Genomic DNA, 19,249 nt, shown 5'->3' with positions numbered 1-19,249 from the left:
GCTGTCTCCGAGTGAGTTTGATACAGTACAATGGGAAGAACGCAATTTAAACACGCGAGATTAAAATCGCCAGTGGGTGTTAGTGGGAGTCTTCCGGAAAGCACGGTTAATGTTAATGCAATGATGTGGGTATAAAAGGAGATGACACACTTAAAGGAAGGCTATGTAATCCACTTTCCTTCCCTTTTTAACAGTCATTATGCCTGATTATACCTCGACCTGAGCCAATCACAGGGTGTCCGATCACAGTCCTGCAGGACCGGAGCCAATCACAGGGTGTCCGATCACAGTCCTGCAGGACCAGAGCCAATCACAGGGTGTCCGATCACAGTCCTGCAGGACCAGAGCCAATCACAGGGTGTCCGATCACAGTCCTGCAGGACCAGAGCCAATCACAGGGTGTCCGATCTCAGGCCTGCAGGACCAGAGCCAATCATAGGGTGTCCGATCTCAGGCCTGCAGGACCTGAGCCAATCACAGGGTGTCCGATCACAGTCCTTGCCACGGAGACGTCCTCACCTCTGGAGACGATTCTCCACGCTGTCACAAGGGGGCACTATGCTAGAGCTGAGCAGATGTGACAAGGCAGGCACACCGGGTGACTCAAGGCTGTTCTTTTGGCTCGGATTCTCAGATTATCTTTAGCATGACTGTCTTTTTAAAGCAGGAACATGGGACCAAAGGTCTAAGTTTAGGCTGCTTTATAAAGGTTATGCAGCTATTTATACAGGACGATGGCCCAGTTTAGATAAAAGCTATTAATGTACATTCAAACCAGTTAAGGGACAGGTGGATTAATAATTAACTTTATTATAAAAGGGTATGTTGAATAATGGTTTTGCGGCATTGAGTTACAGGAGGAGAATTTCTTCCAGAGTGACGTCATAAACAAAGTAGAACGTTCCAGTGCAGTAGAGCACATGGGTTTCTGCACTAGACGGTGTATACTGTACTTGTAATGCACTCTTCAGTAGAATTTTAGTTTGAACATTTTCAAACAGTTTGTGTGCTCTCTTTGGAGTTCGAGGAGCTGCCCTGCCAAAACGTATATGCATTATAAAATAAATTCACAGATAAGAAACTTAACGTGCTGGTGCAATTAGACACGCAGTGACTGAAGGGTGTATAACAGCAAGCGGGTGTGACTAAATAAGGATAACATAACAATGACAGCGCGAAAATGATTAAGCAACGTTTCATACAACGATATATATATATATATATATATATAGAGAGAGAGAGAGAGAGAGAGAGAGAGAGAGAGAGAGAGAGAGAGAGAGAGAGAGAGAGAGAGAGAGAGAGAGAGAGATAGATAATATCAATTAATAATTGGTAATATCCTTATTTGGTTACACTCGTTAGAGCGGACAATCGTGAACGACTATAGACAGAGAAGTAGTGTACTGTGGATTTCAATGAGAATGTAAACGGTTACTGTAGGCGGTATTTGTTGGAATTTGCAAAAGGGAAATTAAAATATCTGAAAATCTCTGAGGCGAAATTTCTGGTTTTGGAATGACGTGCATTTCCAGTCTAACTTTGTATAATCCCACACGTCCTAGTTCGAGTCCCTCCCACGTTAATTACACAGGTGCAGTTCTGTTCAAACTCCGTGCGGCGAGACTGGAGCGGCTGATGTAAGATAATGGAAAGCGACTGGGCTCATTTAAACCTTACTGCGGACTCTGAATCTCAGCGTGGAAACATATACCGCGAGAGAATCAGCTGTTTCTGAATCTTTGACAACACAAGCCAGAGACTTTTTTTTTTGGTGGTGGTGATACCACTCCGGGCTAGGCGCCTGAAGTGTGTTCCTACCGGCATTGCCAGGGTCAAAGTCGCGGGAGTTTGTTTAGTCAGTGGCTCTGTTTGAATTCAAACGCAGTTTGGAATGCTATTGAAAGGTCACACGTTTTAGAATTTGCCAACCTGACCCAAAATGTCACCTTCAGTGAACTACTTAGCTGAACTACTTAGCTGGCAGTATTTACATGACTGCTTGGTATTTACTATGCAACCTCCAAATCTATGTTACACAGATAACCGACAGACAAAATGAAGGAGTCTTTTGTATTTTACCAGAATTATTCCAGGAGCATCAGCATTGATGATTTAAATATATATATATATATATATATATATATATATATATATATATATATATATATATGATTAGGGGACCATCTACAATACTGATCTTGAATAAAATGTATTGTCTTGCTTCTCTCCCTTTTAAACAAAGAGAGAGTTGAAGATCAGTGAATGGAGCTCAATTAGTGACTGCTGTACAGCTATTCTGAAATGAATGTTTCTGGGTCTGTTAGCATGTGTCTGTTTCGGTATAAGGAGATGACTCCGGGTGACAGCAGTAAGACTTTGTTCTTGGACTCTGCAGTGTCCCCACAGCCCCAGCACACTGTCCCGATTGTTATCAATGGGGAGGACTAGCTGGGAGGCTCAACGCAAGCAAGCATGTGCACTGCGCTGTGAAATCCATCCTCCTGCCCCTGGCTTTGAGAGCTTCTCATCGGAGTCTTCCACAAGGGGGTCACTGCTTGTGTTTTTAATCACATGCATCTCAAATCCATCCTGAGAAATAGTTACTCAAGACAAGAGATGAGTTCTTCTACCTTCACAGCCTCTGTTATAAACATCTTCAAGTGCTCACGATACTGCCCATTCTATATCACACATAAGAAATCACAGTTAAGGATTTGTCTGAATAAAACTGCATCCTTTCCTGTGTACAGATGCACAGAACAGACTGAGGTTACAAAACAACACCATCACATGATATGTGATCTTTGTAAATGCCATTTGTTTTCTAAGAAGTTGTGTGTAGGGTGTCTCATATTATAAGGTTTGCCTGCACGCGATGACTTCTATACAATAAGCTGAGTACCCTACATTAAACAATTCAAAGCCTGATTTGAAAGATTCTGATGGATTTAAGGCGAGTATGGAGGTCGTTGGGGATTTTACATTGCTATTTTCTAGGTATTCAACTTCCAGATTGTGCTGCTGGAAACTATGCTGTGTGACTGACGGGTGGAGTTTCACAATCCGTTGTGTGCAGCCACAGCTGTTCCTGGCTTGAGGCTTGTGCAACGCGCCGTCTTGTGCAATGCTGTGACCTCACAAGGCCAGGCGTGCATGACAGCAGGCACCGAGGGGAGGTTAGGAGGGTGGGGACCAGACTGGACGGTTCAAGTCAGCTAGACCCACCCAGGTGGTTTCCATCCCACTCCTGCAATAAATCTGCAGCCCTTGGAGAATCTACTGTGTTAGATGACAGTCTTGTTGAAATTTGCAGCTCAAATAGTCAGGTTACCAGCAAGCCCAACCCCTGCTGTTGTTTTGAAGTGAGTATTGATCTTCAAAAAAAGCCTCGTAATCTATTCAACTTAAAGACTGTTTCAAGGAATGTTTAAAAACATTCCCTCAGTTAGGTTAAACATTGCTTTGAAAAGTGAAAATGAACTTCTAACCCTCTCTCCAGCAGTTGAGAAAATGTTCAGTATTTACTATTTCATCAAAATGAATCCCAGATGACTTTTTTTCCCAGCTATTTAAAAAAATCTTGCATGCATGAAAAGGGTTGAAAAAAATCCCAGTCTTGAACAAAACATTCAAAACAGTCCTTTTACGTTTTCTCAATAGGGCCCACATACATTGCTGTATAAAAAACAATGCATCTGTCAGAGTAATGTTAGTTCAGCATAATACGGACGAGAGACTAGTGGGGCTGACCTGGGGCGATGCCAGCACTGCAGCAGCACCAGCGCAGCATTCACACACGCATCGGCACGCACTCACACGCAGTCTGTCTGCAGGGCGGTTTTGCATGCCCAGATCTCACAGTGCAGTGCAGCCCAGAGAGCAACAACAACCTTTAATCACGTCTGCTGGCAGATGACTCGCTTGGGACGTTTAAAACACGATGCTATCTAAATATAATCAGACATCCTTTTCATGTTCTTTGCTCTCTCCCCCTGAATGCCTCAGTGCAGTAGAGGAATGATCCTCTGATCTGTGCCAAAGAAACAGCAATCCTTCACACAGTGCTATTGTAACACTCCACATAATACCCAATAACTACCAATGCAGAAGGAGAAAAGGGGTTCGTGCAATTGTGACTACCAAGACTGGTACAGCGGTCAGCGTCAGTGTATATATTTACATGCAAGCTGCTAACGGGATGTCACTGTGAACAAGCTGCTTTCGTCTCAGCAGACAGACCTCCCTGTCTAGCGAACATCCGAGAAAGGGCTGGTGCTCCTGCTGGAGAGCAGTAATGAGGGATTATGAGCTGGCAGTAGGCGTGGAGCTTCGTGAGGAAGGAAACTGCTCATCACTAAGCCAGGGAGCCAGACAGTGACAATAACTGTGTATCAGTCAGCCCAAGGTGATAAGAAACAGCAACACACAGTGATCCAATCAGAGTGGTTTTAACTAATGACAGCTTCGTAATTCTTGTGCGCTTCTGTTCTCTGTGTGCACTGACAAACACTTTATTTGGACCTGTAGCTAATATCGCTTTGGGCCACCGTTTGCCCTGATCACAGCCTTAATGCGATGTGGCATAGACTCTACAAAGTGTGTCTTCAGGGATCCATTCCAGTCATTCATATTTTACGCAGTTGGTAGACAGAGAATCACAATGATGACTGTGTTATTCAAATGCATCCCAAACATGCTCAATTGGATTGAAATCCGGGGAGGGTAGGTTAAAAACTTTCTTCACCCCCCTCCCCCCTCCCCTCCTCCCTCCCTCTCCCCCTCCCCCTCCCCCTTCCCTCCCACTCCCCCTTCCCTCCCACTCTCCTTCTAGCTGGCAGTGTAAGTTATGTAAAGCCCTGAATACTGATGAGAGCTGGGCTGCTATAGTTGGAAAGCCAGCTGCTATTTCAGGAGCATTTCGGATCAGCTGGAAACCTCGACTGACGTCAGAGTGACATCAAACTGAACAGAGAGGGAGATGGGGGGGGGGGGGGGGGTGATTGTAGGTATGGTAGAGATGCAGTTTAAGATAACAGCTGAACCACACATCTAAAATAATGTGCAGCTAAAACAAGATTAGCGTTTTATTAAATTAATTTTGTTCAGTTCAGTGCACCTGGCTTCTGCAGGGCTCGGTTTACCTAAATATTAATCAAAGTCATTCTTCTATATCTTCATACACAGCACAGGCTATGAAACCATCAATGTGTGCTTCTCTGGAGAGGGGTATTAGCAAACCTACCTTTTCCAAAGCATCTCTGAGCCTCAATATGCTGAATCTGCTGAACAAGCGCTGAGGCAGAATGAATCTGATACACAATCTGAATACAAAGCCTAAAAAAACGAAACGACCTCCAGCAAAAGGAAACTCGAGAGAGACGTTTGATGTGCAGATTAGGCGGGGCATTTAAACATTTTTCTTTTAAATAAAGCTTTGGTTCTATAACTAACCCCTGTCAGGCAGTGAAGGCTCATTGGGCGGCATCTCCAGGGCAACGGCAGTGAACCATTGTGATGTCACAGAGCTCCAGGAATGTGGGTCAGCAGGACCAAAGTCAGATCACATGCCCTGCGTGGCTGCGATCACACCTCGACTCAACAAGAATATTGTGTAACATGTTATTGATTCAGGGATTGAGAATTCTTGACATGAGACAGCCCCGGCTGCTTAGCTATTAATGTTCAATTTGCCATGACTCAGGGGCTCAGTCTTAAAGGGCCCACGCTCCTTTATAGGTTCTGCATAACAAGGAAAGGGGAAAGTAGAGAAAAATCAATACACGTTGCACCTATATAGATGCATGATCAGAAATAAAAGTGTCCACTTTAAAACATTATCTTAAAGCTGTTTTCCATTAAATATACAGAGCTCTGAGAAGTAACTGCTTGTAATTGTAACTGTAACTAGTTACACATTTTAGTTTCAAAGTAATAAGCTGCTGTGACCAGTTACAATTTTGTTGAAGTAACCATAACAGATTTCTTTTTCAAAGTAACTTCACCAGCTCTGTCCCAAAAAAACGTTAGATTCAGTAAAGCCCCCTCCTTATAACTAACAATGAGTCGATCCGTTTAATTTTCTATGGCTTTATTTTATTATTAATCATCTAACCCACAGAAGCAAACCCCATATTAGTCCGGCAGTCGGTTTTTGTGTTAACCCCTGGAACACAGTCTTATAAAAGCTCCAACACAGTTCTCCAGTTTCTCGGGGTGATGTGAAGCTGTGCTGAGGTTTGGGTGTGACCTGGACACATTATTGCCCTGTGTACAGAGGTCACAGTAACAAGCGCTGCTCTGTGGGCCTGTCCCAACTCCAGCAGGACTTTAGACTAGACGGGACAAAGTGCTGAGTGTGCACTGCAGAGAGAGTGTACTGCAGAGAGAGTGTACTGCACAGACAGTGTACTGCAGAGAGAGTGTACTGCACAGAGAGTGTACTGCACAGACAGTGTACTGCAGAGAGAGTGTACTGCACAGACAGTGTACTGCACAGAGAGTGTACTGCAGAGAGAGTGTACTGCACAGACAGTGTACTGCACACAGTGTACTGCAGTCCCAAACGGAACTGGGGTCAACGAAAATGGTAAAAGTGCAATTTGTAAATCATTTGTTATAAGATCATTAATCTTGTATTTTCAACCCCATTTGTTCTATAGTATGCTTGTGTATCTGTAGCTGTGATTACTGCTGGGTTATTTAGAATAAGCATGTTACTGTGTGCAGTTGTTTCTGTCACTTTTTTGTAGAATTGTATTTATACTTGTAATTACTGCAGCATAAGTGGAACTGTAATTGAACACAATATCATTGTGATTGTAATAGTAATGCCATTACCCTCTGTGTCGGGTATTTTTGATGCCTTTCATAAAAGAGCTCGTTTGTGTCTATGATTAGGCATTGGCCTCTTGTGTGGAGAGGAGGTAGATCCCTTTAAAAGCTGGTAACTGAGGTGCTAAGGTTTTAGAGCCAAAAAGGCCAAAGGAAAAATCAAAAAGCAAAAGTTAACAACAAGAGTTTGTAGACAGCCAGGTGCTAATCTAATTAATCACAAGATTGACAATAACCATGGATAATAATGTGAAGAAAATAACGTATCATGTTTTATAACAATCTGTGCTACTTAAAAGTGGCTCCATGAATGATGATAGGAGCTGGTGAAGACGATGAATTCAGTAGTGAAATATTTACCAGCGTCGCTCATGTGAGTCGCTGGTATTCAGGTCACAGTTTTATTATACCAGGCTCCAAATAAAGGAATGACTGCAGGATTATTTTTTTTTGTAGTCTAACTAGTCAGCAGACTCACCAATCGCATAGTCATTATGAGTGTAGCTAATACAAGCAATGACTCCAAGATGTAAAGAATTGCATTCCTTCACAATTAGTCATGCAACTAAGGGTAATCTAATTTAGGCAATCCTAGGCCAGAAAAACACCTTCTTCTACTTCTTCTTCTAAAACTAAAGATATAATAATAATAATAATAATAATAATAATAATAATAATAATAATAATAATAATAATAATAATATCTTATATCTTATTTTTATATAGCGCCTTTCATAGAGGACCACCATCACAAAGTGCTTTACAGAGGTAGTCTGTGAACTGTGCATTATATGCAGAGTCACTTACAATAGGACATTGATTTAACATCTCATCCGCAGGATAGAGCACAATTTTACCTATTATCTTTCAATAGGCAAAATTATTAATTCATTGTTTTAACAAGGATACTGGAATCAGCTGGAAACTCAAGCTGCACATACAGACGGTCTTCAGGTTGGATTATATGGCTGTTTAGCTGTTTTGGTTTCTCAGCATCTCAAGCATTGTTTAAATATCCAAAGGGGCTGGGTCGCTTCCGGTTCACTTTGAAGCAAAGTGCAAGAGGCATGATAATAACAACCGACTGACTTCCCAGAATCCAAACGGGTCTGGAATGCTGATGTGTCGTCATTATGAGTGCAATGCTTATAACCGGCATGCTGTAACTCTGTGTGGTTTATAAACAAGCGTGCACTTCAGCGGTTCAGTGGTCACTAGCGTATCGTTGTCAGCAGGCCAGACTGCCTGTTTACAAGTACAGACAAACCTGCTCATGCGACCACCTTTATTTAGCGACCACTTTAAATTCCTCCCAATGATAGTCGTGCTTTTATTTAACTGTATTAAGCGAGCACCTATCTTACCCAGCAACGGGCTCAAACCTGTATTAAGCACCCTTACACAGGGCTATAGTTATAAGAAAAATATGGTTTTAAATGGTCCTAAATTCAAAGGAATACATTTTAGCGGCCTTTTATCCGTAATCAATAAAACAACAGCGTTCACGTGTAAAGGAAGACGTGAAGAAACAAAAGGTCCTCCATAGATGACAGAATTAAAGTTATTAAACTTGTAAAGTAGGTAAGTGCCAGAAAAACTGCTGAACAATTCGGCACTAGAAGGAGGCAGATACAGCATTGTGAAACGGAAATAACCAGGGCTTGAAGTTTTAGGTTTTTATTTTTGTTCACATGACCGTGTTTTGAGCCGATTCAATATCTTAATTAAACTTAATTAAACGGTTAATTACTAACTAACCTTCTTCATTATTCGAACACAAGAGCAAGCAATGACATTAATTACTTCCCCCAGATGATACTTTAACTTGCATTTCATTCAGCACTTGCCTGGTAACTAGGCAGCTTCCAATGTGTTCGTTTCGTGCTGTGGTGTTCTTTCCCCCTAATTTAACAGAATGTTCTCATAATTAGGATGTGGTGGCTTAAGACTTAAAGGCGACCTGTTAAAAGGAAAGTAAACGCCGAAACATTCAAGCCATACTTAAAAGAGTTTGAAAACAATGTGCGAGGATATCGAAAAATATATCATGCTTAATCTGACGTTGTTTTCAGGATGCAATGAATCAAACTGACAGGCAGACTCAGCCATTGAAATTTGCAAAGGACTTAAAACATTCCATATGACCTGAGACATGCAAGCATTCATTACTTTAACAAAATAATTTGTTTTGTAAATGCATGATCTAAATGAATGTTATTAACATACTTTCTTTTGTTCATATTACATCTACTGGATTTTACACTGTATGTAAGACATACATAATTACAGGAAAGCATGTCCGAGACAGATAGAAAATTCATAAGTTACGGGTCCTCTTTTAAGAGACCACCTGTGTTAAGAGACCACTATTAGACTGGCCCTTGAGTGGTCTCAAGCTTTAGGGTTTCCTGACACTATTTCCAGTGCGTGTGAGCAGAGGGAGTCACGTGGGCGGGATGTGGAAACAGATGATTCGTCTTGCGGGGTAAGTAAAGTTCACGCGATCAGCTGGTAAAGAGGAAGCGCTTTTTCAAGGTGTTTTTGTAACGTCTCAAAGAAGCGAATAACTAACTGCTGTAGACATCTCCCTCTGCAGCCGGATAAGCTTTCTTGAATGGTACGAAATTGCAACCTCAGGGTGATTTTTTTTGTTAGGATACATTCTGTAAATTGTTACACTGTTGTTCTGTCAAATTATAGGATTACAATGATTGAACTGACCTTCAAATTAGCCATTCATGGACCGCTCTCTGTTTTGGGTTACCCTGGAGCAGTACTCAAGTGAACAAACCAATTTAAGCAGACACACATACTGGCTGATCATACCTGCTTACAGACCCGCCTCGTGAATTCTGTAGGACTAAGGGCCCCTTTTTAAAAAAAACAAGTTAAAGGTTCACAGAGGGAGAGCAAGAGAAAGAGAGAAGGGGAGACTGAAGACAAAGAGAGAAAAACAGGATTTCATTTTGTAAATTAGATGAAGGAGAGGCCTGAGATCAGAGTGGTGTGCCTGTGCCGTACCCGAGAGAGATAAGCAGACACATGGCTGGGCAGGTTGAGCTCAGACATGTAACCACCTAAGAGTGAAAAACCACTCCCAGCCCAGGTTACTGTTTCACCCTGTTCCTAATCAATTACATTCAGTTATTGTTGTGTGAGGAATAAACACAGGTGACCACATTATCATCACGAGATCCTTTATTATAGCTTTATTACATACATTATTTTTATATCATTTACACTGAAATCCTTATAAAAGTTTACCATAGTATTTTTTTTGCACAGTAATTTCGCACTAGTGAGTGTTTAATAGGTGTGGATAAAATACTTCAAATGTTTCCTAACATGTACTTCCGTGTTAGAAAATTGGTTGTTCTCCAGAAAAAGAAAAGGTTATTGTTTGGGGTATATGAACAAAGCTTTTAATTTGAATAGACAAGCAGAAGCAGTACACTGCACTATAATGTACAGGTCTGACCTTATCTAAGCTGTTTCTTGATAGTTTTATACAGTTTTATTTCTCTGAGACAATTGGCCTTGATAGTTTGGTTGCAGTTTTGTAAAAATAGGTGTGGTGTTTGTCCACTTTACAGATAGGAGTCAGCAAAGAGATCTGAGATCTTGGTGTGAAGTTAAGGTAATGCAGCAGTATACTGCGTAGGAGCAGGTCAGTAACATTGTTTCTATCAAGTGCAGGATATTTTGAAATCCCTGAAATAACTGGAATGCTTAGTCATCATAAGGTTTACTCAATAGAGATCAAAGACAGGGCTCACGCTGTGGATATTACATTCATCTTGCATGCAGATCATACTGTAGTTTAATATAATTATCCTAACACCGCCAAGGCTGTAAATACAGAAAACAACTTATTCGTTTTAAATGCCCACTGCAGTAGTGGGAAATGGCATCCTGTGCCTTTAAATTCTTCTAAAGTGTCATCTGGCACGCATTCGCCTTTGCTGAGTCATTGGGTTCGGCTGGGTTTTGTAACCTCCGCCCACCGGCTGCTCTGATTGGTACAGGTGTTTTCAAAGCTGAACTTTTGATTGGCTGCATATGGTACTAGTCACCTCTTCAGACTCTGCCATTGACATTTCTATTAAAGGCACAGTTTAGTAAATCAGACAGAGGCTGCCTGCAGTACAGTGCAGTGGCAGGCCCCTGTGGAGGTACAGATGACTGTGTTCAGAACTGTCATCCGTCTGTAGCAATCCATTTAGTTCCTTCTGCCTGTTGCTATGCGGACAAATTACATGAAAAATGATTATGCCTCCTACTTAAAAGCCACACATGGCTGCTGTTTGTTCGAATTGTAGTCAGTGTCCGCTCTCTTTTATCAAACACACGCACTGCAGTGGGTTCAGAAGCTGGAACATTAAACAGTAACCCCATATCCTGTTTCTTGTTTCAACTATAGGATGCCCACTGAACCCCTTTCATAATATTAGAAGCTAAACAGTAATTTAGTAGTTCTTCCTCAATTGAATTGCTGAATACGACCCTGTTGTCGGTTGTTTTCCGTAAAGCAATTCTAATTAGCAGTTCATTGCTGAGCCTGAAATGTAATAATACAATGTTCTACAGCCTCCCATCACATTCTCATTACTGGTGATCAAGCAGCTGGATCTGGATCTCATAGAGTCCCACAGTTAAATCATTGAAAGCACTAGAAATGGCCCCTTGTGTCAGGCACGCTATGCATCTCTGAGAAGGCCAGAACCTCTTTATAAAATCATGAATAAGGAAGTGTTCTTTTTTTGCGTTCTGCACTTCTGCACTGGCTTTGGCAAGAGGCGAGTCTTTATTTTTTAATTACGGATTTCAACAGACAGTGTTTGTTGGTGTCAAGGGACTCGCATTCAGCCCCCCTGGCTTGCAGAGTATATGGGCCATCTAGTAATAAACTTAAACCACCTACAAAAAAGCCCTCTAACAGAGTATAAACAAAACATCTCCAAGTTTAAAACATTTATCTTGTTTGCATGCTCAAAGGTTTTCAGGTGATCCCAAGGTGTGCATTTGTGGGTACTGCTTAAGCAGTATTTGCTAGCCTTGTTACCATGTTAGATAATACCCTGTGATATTTACTTAGAGTCGCTGCCTCATGGGTACCTCTTTGTTTAAATCCCTTTTTCTTTATTCCTGCAGCTTTGCTTTACTGGGGGATTGTTCCCTGTGTAATTTCACTACCTTGTCACTGAACTGCTGTGGAGGTTGTGGGTGATGGAATTAAATTGGCAACAATATATTTTAAGTATCCACTAATTGATTTACCACCAACACATTCACATATACCCAGTTCTAAATGTCATTGATTGTCTGTTTTCCAATTGGTGGTATAAATAGACAATACAAAACAAGTGAATATGAATGCAGTAGGAATAATCGTGACTGACTAGCTCCGCACACTCCAGGGGAGCCCATTCTGTGACAGTCACTCTGTTCATATTCTTAGGACATACGTGACCCTTTCAGCCAGCATGACTCATCGGTCTTAGCCCACTCTATCGTTATCCAATTCATCTTTTCCATTTAGTTCTTGTTAGTAAATCTCTCCCTGTCTGTCTCTATCCAGCAAGGTAGGCATAGGGGGGCTATTAGGTATGGATCAGCATGGAGCACAGGCATGCTCAAGCATAAAATCTGCACTGAGGTTTTGTTGAAGTGAAGATAATGTATATGAAAGGAAAAGCCGTCCCCGGTCTCTAATGGAGTAAGGGCACTGTTGCACAAAGGTGTGCAGGGTGAGTCATGCAATCAGGAGCTGGCTGGCTTGATGGCTGGTCATGCTCTTGGTTATAGTAAGTGGGGAGCAGTGTACCATGTACACATTCTGCAGCAAAATGATCTGCAACACAGAATGCTCCAAAACAACATTTCATTAGTAATACAATAGCAGCATATATAGTCCTGAGTACAGCTGCGGTCTGTAAAACTGCATCAGGAAGGGAAGTAGTTTAACCTGTGAACAGAATGACTGGTTAGTTGAATCAGCTGTATGTTGTTAACATAAATTGCATTCCATTTGCTGTTCAGCCAGCACAAAACCCTACTGCTTTATTAAATTAACTGTAAAATGGAAATAAAAAAAGGTTAACTTCACTGACAATATTGCCAACTCACATAAAGTCAAATGGTTGACGGGAGTTGGAGTCTGGTAATTCAGGCAGTCGCTAATATCTACAACTCCCTTTATGCCTGACCCGTACCTTTAACTCGGGGTTTACTCGTGATTGGGCGCAACTACCATCAATCAAAAAACCTCATTCGAAAAGGGGTGGTGACTTTTGGAACTCCTTTTCTATTCGCTTTGGTCCCCGTCTGAAAGGCGAGTAAAATGTTTTTTATTGGTCAGTCTTGCTTGGCCGCACAGCCAATAGGAATAAAGGAAAGGGGAACTCAATCTCAATAGGTTGGGCGTTTTTTTTTTTTTTTTTTTATCAATCACGCGTTCCGGGAGGCGTGCGTCATAGTTTTGTTTTGACGTTGGGGTTTGATTGGCCAGCTGTTTCTGGCTGCGTCATTGCGCTGCCAGCTGATCGGAGTGCGAAGCCGGTTTGAAGGGAGTTCGAGAGAGAGTCTAGACAGAACTGGTGAGCGGAGAGAGAGGGCGATGGGAGCGATGGGAGCGATGGGAGCCTACCTTGCTGGGTGTATTTGAACGGACGGGTCGACTGTAGCTTTTAATTGCTATGTAAAGTTGTGGGTAACGAAGACTGTCTTTGGTCGAAGCAATGATTTGGGGTTAAGGTGGGGCTCCGGTTTGAAATGATTACACCTTAAAAGTAGAGGAAAAAAACAAAAACGGACCGGAAATTCAGCATTTACAGTTAACTTAAAATAGCGAGTTGAAAGACTTCTGAAGGGAGCGTCTACTCTTCTGGGGGAAAAAAAAGTCTAACTAACACAAAAAAACTCCGCCCTGTGTGAGAGATTAATGTTACATCTAGAGAGGAAGTGGGTGAATACGATTATTAACAGTGAATGCAGGTAGCGTCATAAACACACAAAGATTAAAAGGTGTCGAAAGTTAGAGATGTTTTATTATTTTTTACTGTAGTAGTTTTTTTTTAGATTAATATTTTAGAGAGCGTCTCTGGCCAGGCTAGGTTTAGTAATTCAGAGAAACGGACTCTGTCCTGAAAAAATGCTCCGCGCCTCCTAACTCTGAGATGTGTCTGCGCCGTGGAACTGCGGAAAGGAGACTGCAGTGAATAATGCCAAACCTGCTGTTTGGAAAATGCCTCAATGGTGATTGGAAAAAAAGTAAGTGAAGTTTATACAGGATTGAAAATATGTATGTGCAGTCTTTGGCATATAGTTTTTGTTTTGTTTTTTAATTGTTGCATTAAAAAAAACACATATATATGGCTTTAGCAAGGCAGTGATGTGATTGTTGTGTAATCGGCTCTTTGGAAATAAAAAAGGAAATGAAACTATATAAAACCAAATAAAGTCTCGTGAAGATGTCGTGTTAGCTAGAATATTGCTGAATTGAGCTCCCCATATATATATATATATATATATATATATATATATACACTACTTACTTGTAATATAAATTACGTTTTAAAGCAATTAAACTGCACAGATGGCAACACTCTGCTAATTTGATTGTATTTATTTTAAAAAAAGGTGGTTGCGGTGTTATCTAAAGTATAATATCCTTTGATTTGATCGTAATGTAAATGGTCGGATTTAGAAAGTTCTAGATTGTGGAATAAAACAGAAGCCTAACCTGTGGTGCGCTGTTCTGGTTGCCTCCCCATGTAAAGGACCAGTCGCTTAAATGGGTACAGTTTCGTAAGCACTTTTGCTAATCTAACGCCCAGGCAAACGAAAACCACATTTAAATATCATCGCCGAAGAAAAGGGGGGTCTTTTAAAAATGGCTTTCGTTAAAACGAAACCAAAGCGGACAGTTTTATTCTTTGGGAACCCCCCCCCCCCCAAAAAAACAAACAAAAACAAGTTTACTATTTACAAAGGTTTACCGAGAAGATGGTAAACAGACCTGGGTTATTTAGGCTGTCAACAAAATAACACCTTTTCTTCCAGGTAGAAAAATCTTCGTTTGCAAAAAGTGAAGTCATTTAACCTTTTGAGCTGATCTTACCGAAAGAACTCGGGCAAATTCCACAAGGCCACACCCTTATGTGATGCAATAAATTAAATCTAACACGAGCAGAGATGAGCTTCTTAAAACGCATCAGAATATTTAGGTTGTGTTTTGGGTCTTTACCGTTTTTAATATGCCTCGTATATACAAAAATCCATAATCTCTTGTGACAACACCCTTAACTTGAAGACGTATAGTTTAGGCGAAGTTAAGGAGTAAATGGGGCTTTCTAAACGCAACAAGTTTTGAAAGATCAAATGCAAATACTGTGTGTGTTCCCAGGGCGTTGTTTTCCAGCTGGCTTACAGTATGTTTTAAACGCCTGCTCTGAATTGAATCCTACAGTGCGGTATGTACTTTAAGATACATTAGAGAGCATTACTGGTATTAATCATTAAAAATGTAGTGCCTGTAATGTATTTTTCATTTATATTTTAATACTATGAAAATGAAATGTAAATCCTACCCAAGTACGTGAAATTGTTCAGCTTAATATTAGACATGTATGCATTCAGTAAACGTGTCTAAGGCAATTGGGTTGATGTTACATTGTGTTCAATAAAGTTATTTATATTTGGTTAGTTTTAGTGATTTTTAAAAATAGTAATTTCATAGACATTTTATTTATACAAATGTTGCATAAAAGGGAGAGGATCATTGTCTTTAAAGCTAACAATGAGTTTGCCATCAGTTTAATAAGAAGGCTGCTCCTTGATTTAAACAGTTGGGACGGACTGTCCTAAACGCAGCACCGCCACCTGCACAGCAGGTCTGCATTGTGAACGGCAGGCCTCTACAGTACTGCAGGGAAATGGGGGTGCAGTTTGGCTGCATGACGTCGTATCAGGGAGGAATGTTTAAATCGTGAAGCTATTTGGCTTTTTTTTTTAGTTTTGTATCTTTTAAAATGAAAAACTATTCATATTATGTAAGTTTGACCAAGTGTGTAATTACGCAATGCAGTTTGTGCAATTCAAGGATTTGATCCACAGAGCTGGTCAAAGTGGAGCTGTGATTGGACTTTGACAGAACAGATTTTTTTTTTTTTTTAGATGGCCATTGCTGGTATTTTTTCTTTCATGTAAGGGACCTGGGAATCACAGTACTTATTTTGCTTGGTTTTTCCTGACCTAAGGTTTTTACCAGATCCCCTGATAGCATTTGTTTGTATAGAACCTTTTTTTTTTTTTCAATCATGTTTTAATTCAAAACTAAAATCAAGGACTACATACACGTACCGTGTTTGAACAGTTTAATGTTAATACCATTTTTGTTGTAAGAAGTCATAACATATACAGTAGCATTATTTCAAGCCTGTTTTAAGTTGGTGATGCAGGTAGATTTGCTGTGCCCTCATGTGCAAATGGATTTGTTTATTGATTTGTGTTTTCCTCGTTCAGGGTTGTTTGATCAGATGCCAACAGGACAGGTTTTGTTTTAATGCTTCTAAACAGGCGTCCCCTTTTGCATTTGGGCTGCAGCCTCTTTCCTCACTGTTTTTTTTTGTTGCACCTGTTTTCACGTGCCTTCTTTTGAAAGCCAACACTTTTTATAATCTTCCGTCAACTAAACTTCTTTTTAAACACGGACCTTTATTGACTTGTGACTAAACTACTCTTGCTGATGAAGACGTCTGTCTACCTTGGCCAGAAAACAGTTGTTCACCTGTGATTTAGTGTTTTAAAAATGATAAGTGGCAAATTTACAAAAAAAAAAAAAAATACCAGGGGTCTGGGGACCAAGATATAACAATTTGTGTGTTTTAGTTTTTTCTGAAACCGTGCTCCACATTTTTGATATAGATAGGTTACTGTAATATTAGAACGGACTTGGAAGGGACTGACCGAATGGATTGGAAATGCAAAATCCTCCAAGTAACATAAGCTGTGTAGCTTAGTTAGTCTGTTCAGTTAGTTACAATAACACTTGGTCTTGGTTACTATTTTACTTCCATCACAGGGGCTCCTGTTGTTGTGTTCTAGTTATCTGCTGACGAATCACCTCTATAATAATCTGCTGCTTCTGGCTCTGTAATGCAGCATACCGTTGTCCTAAAGTTTAATTTAAACATTGAATTGTAGTGTTTGGTACTAACGTCTGTTCTAATCAATCCCTCTTTTAAAAAAAAAAAAAAAAAACCGACCACTGGCTTTTTAGTTCCATTGCTTTGCAGAAAGGATTGCACTGTAATATCTGAAGCATTTGTTTTTGGTCCTTGTGCTAGTGGTGGTCTTCTGGAAAATCTACCTTGGGAGGAGAAAATGTCAGAAATCGCTATACCAAAAAAAAAAAAAAAATAGGCAAGGATGCACGTCTTTGCAGCTTCAAGAGGATGTATATATTTTTTAATCTATTGCAGTTGAACGCTGTCATGTTATTAATAGATTGTAATTATAAGGAAATCAGTTCACAGAGTAGGTAATACCTAATGAAGTGAGAGACAGCATTGTTTAATGCAAGAGAAGAGACTACTGCTTCCACTGAGCGCTGGCTCGTTTGCGTGCCATGGCTTCAAGGACAGAAAAGTTTGCAGTGAAAGTATTCCCAGCAGTACTGCAGGAGTCCTTCTTCTGTGACAGTGAGCTGCTCCAGTATAGAGATTTAATTCTCACAGAATAAACTGAGGAGGGATATTTACAGTACAGCCTGCAGTAGGAACTGGTTCCGGCACAGTTCTAGAATTTTAGAAAAGAATGAGGAAAAAGGCCAAAGACGTCAAAGACCGTTTATATGTATCGACTTTCATATAATTGCCATCAGTAAAAACCCTCCGTTTACATTGACGCTCATTAGAAATCTTGCTCCATTAGAGCAGTTTGTTTTGTTTACCTTTGCGTTTGCGTGTGTGTGTGTGTGTTTTCAGTACGTATTTGGGTTTAAACTTTGCTGTGGTGGATTTGGAACATGTGGCCTGGTAATGGCTTTACCATTATATGCATCTGCTTTTCCACCCCACCCCCCTCCAAGCTCCTGCATGCACGCCTGCAGAAGTCAGCCTGAGCGGCGCGGCTTCAAGGACTGTTCCCCAATGCAGCCGATCAGCACGATCCTTCACGATCCTTCCTCCAGACTACTGTGGCCTTCATCCATTTGCTGATTCATGCATTAAAAAAAAAGGTCCCAGTGCTGTGCTGTGCTGGAGCAGAGCAAGAAAGGGAGGAGTCGGCTCTTGGAACAGAGTTCAGACAGTGCTCTGGGGCCCTACAGACTGAATGGAATTTATACCATATGTACCAGGCATCTTAGGAATGCATGGCACGGAGACTTGACCAACGGAAAGAGAGCTAGAGAGAGAGAGAGAGAGAGCGCAGGAACCAGCCTGTAGAGCACAGGCCCTGCTCTGTTTCCTGATTTACTGTATCAGCCAGAACTAATCTTTTCTTTCTGGAAAGAGCTGGCACAGTGTCCTGTGTTTCTGCTAAGAGCCAGGTGCACAGTCACTTTTAAAAGGAAATGTGTTGTGTTTTTTTTGTTTAAATAAATTGGGATGATTTGAACCCCAGCGCACACTGTCGCTTTCTTTGCTTTTATTCTGTTTTAGTTATTGTGATCTTCTAGGTCAGAAAGATACAGGGATTATAACTTTTTACTGTAGAGCTGATAGACACATTGATGTGATCCGTAGTCAGGTCTTAATAACCATGAGTTTAATCACTTTGCCTTTTGTTTAAACCTGATCCCAGAGTTAATTTCCACTGACCCACCATGGCTCTGTCATACAGTGATTTCTATAAGGACCTGTCTATATAACCGTAATTTACAAACTGCCTTTCTTCTTCTTGGCTAGCCTCTATAGCAGTGGCAACTCCTGGCCCTCGAGATGAATTCCAGTCCTGGTCTTTATTCCTACCCAGTCCTAAATTAGTTAATTGAATGCCATTAGAACCTGCTTGGAGTAAAAACCTGGACTGGATTAGATCTCAAGGGCTAGAGTGGAGTACCTCTCCTCTGTAGTGTGTCCTCCAAGTCGTTTTCAGTGAAGCTGCTACAAGATATTAATAACATTTGAATAGACTTAGTGTTTGTGTGTTGTTTTTTTTAGTGACTTTTGTTTGTCTCATCTCCACTCCTTTCCAGGATTGTTTCCCTGGTGTTATTGAAGCTAATAGCCTCACCTGACTTCATTATCTTTCAGCTCCTTTCTGTATAATCCCTGAAAGATGAAAAGAGAAGGTATTGAAGCCCAGCTCCTGCAACATGGACCGCTGATGATTTAATTTCTACTAAACAGCCTGTCCATTTACATAGTGTTGCTTCAGTTGCTAATCTTTCCCTTGGAATGTAATCCACTCTGAG

This window comes from Acipenser ruthenus, chromosome 24 (genome assembly GCF_902713425.1).
Source record: "Acipenser ruthenus chromosome 24, fAciRut3.2 maternal haplotype, whole genome shotgun sequence".
NCBI classification, from domain to species: Eukaryota; Metazoa; Chordata; class Actinopteri; order Acipenseriformes; family Acipenseridae; genus Acipenser; species Acipenser ruthenus.
This window is presented reverse-complemented; position numbering follows the sequence as displayed.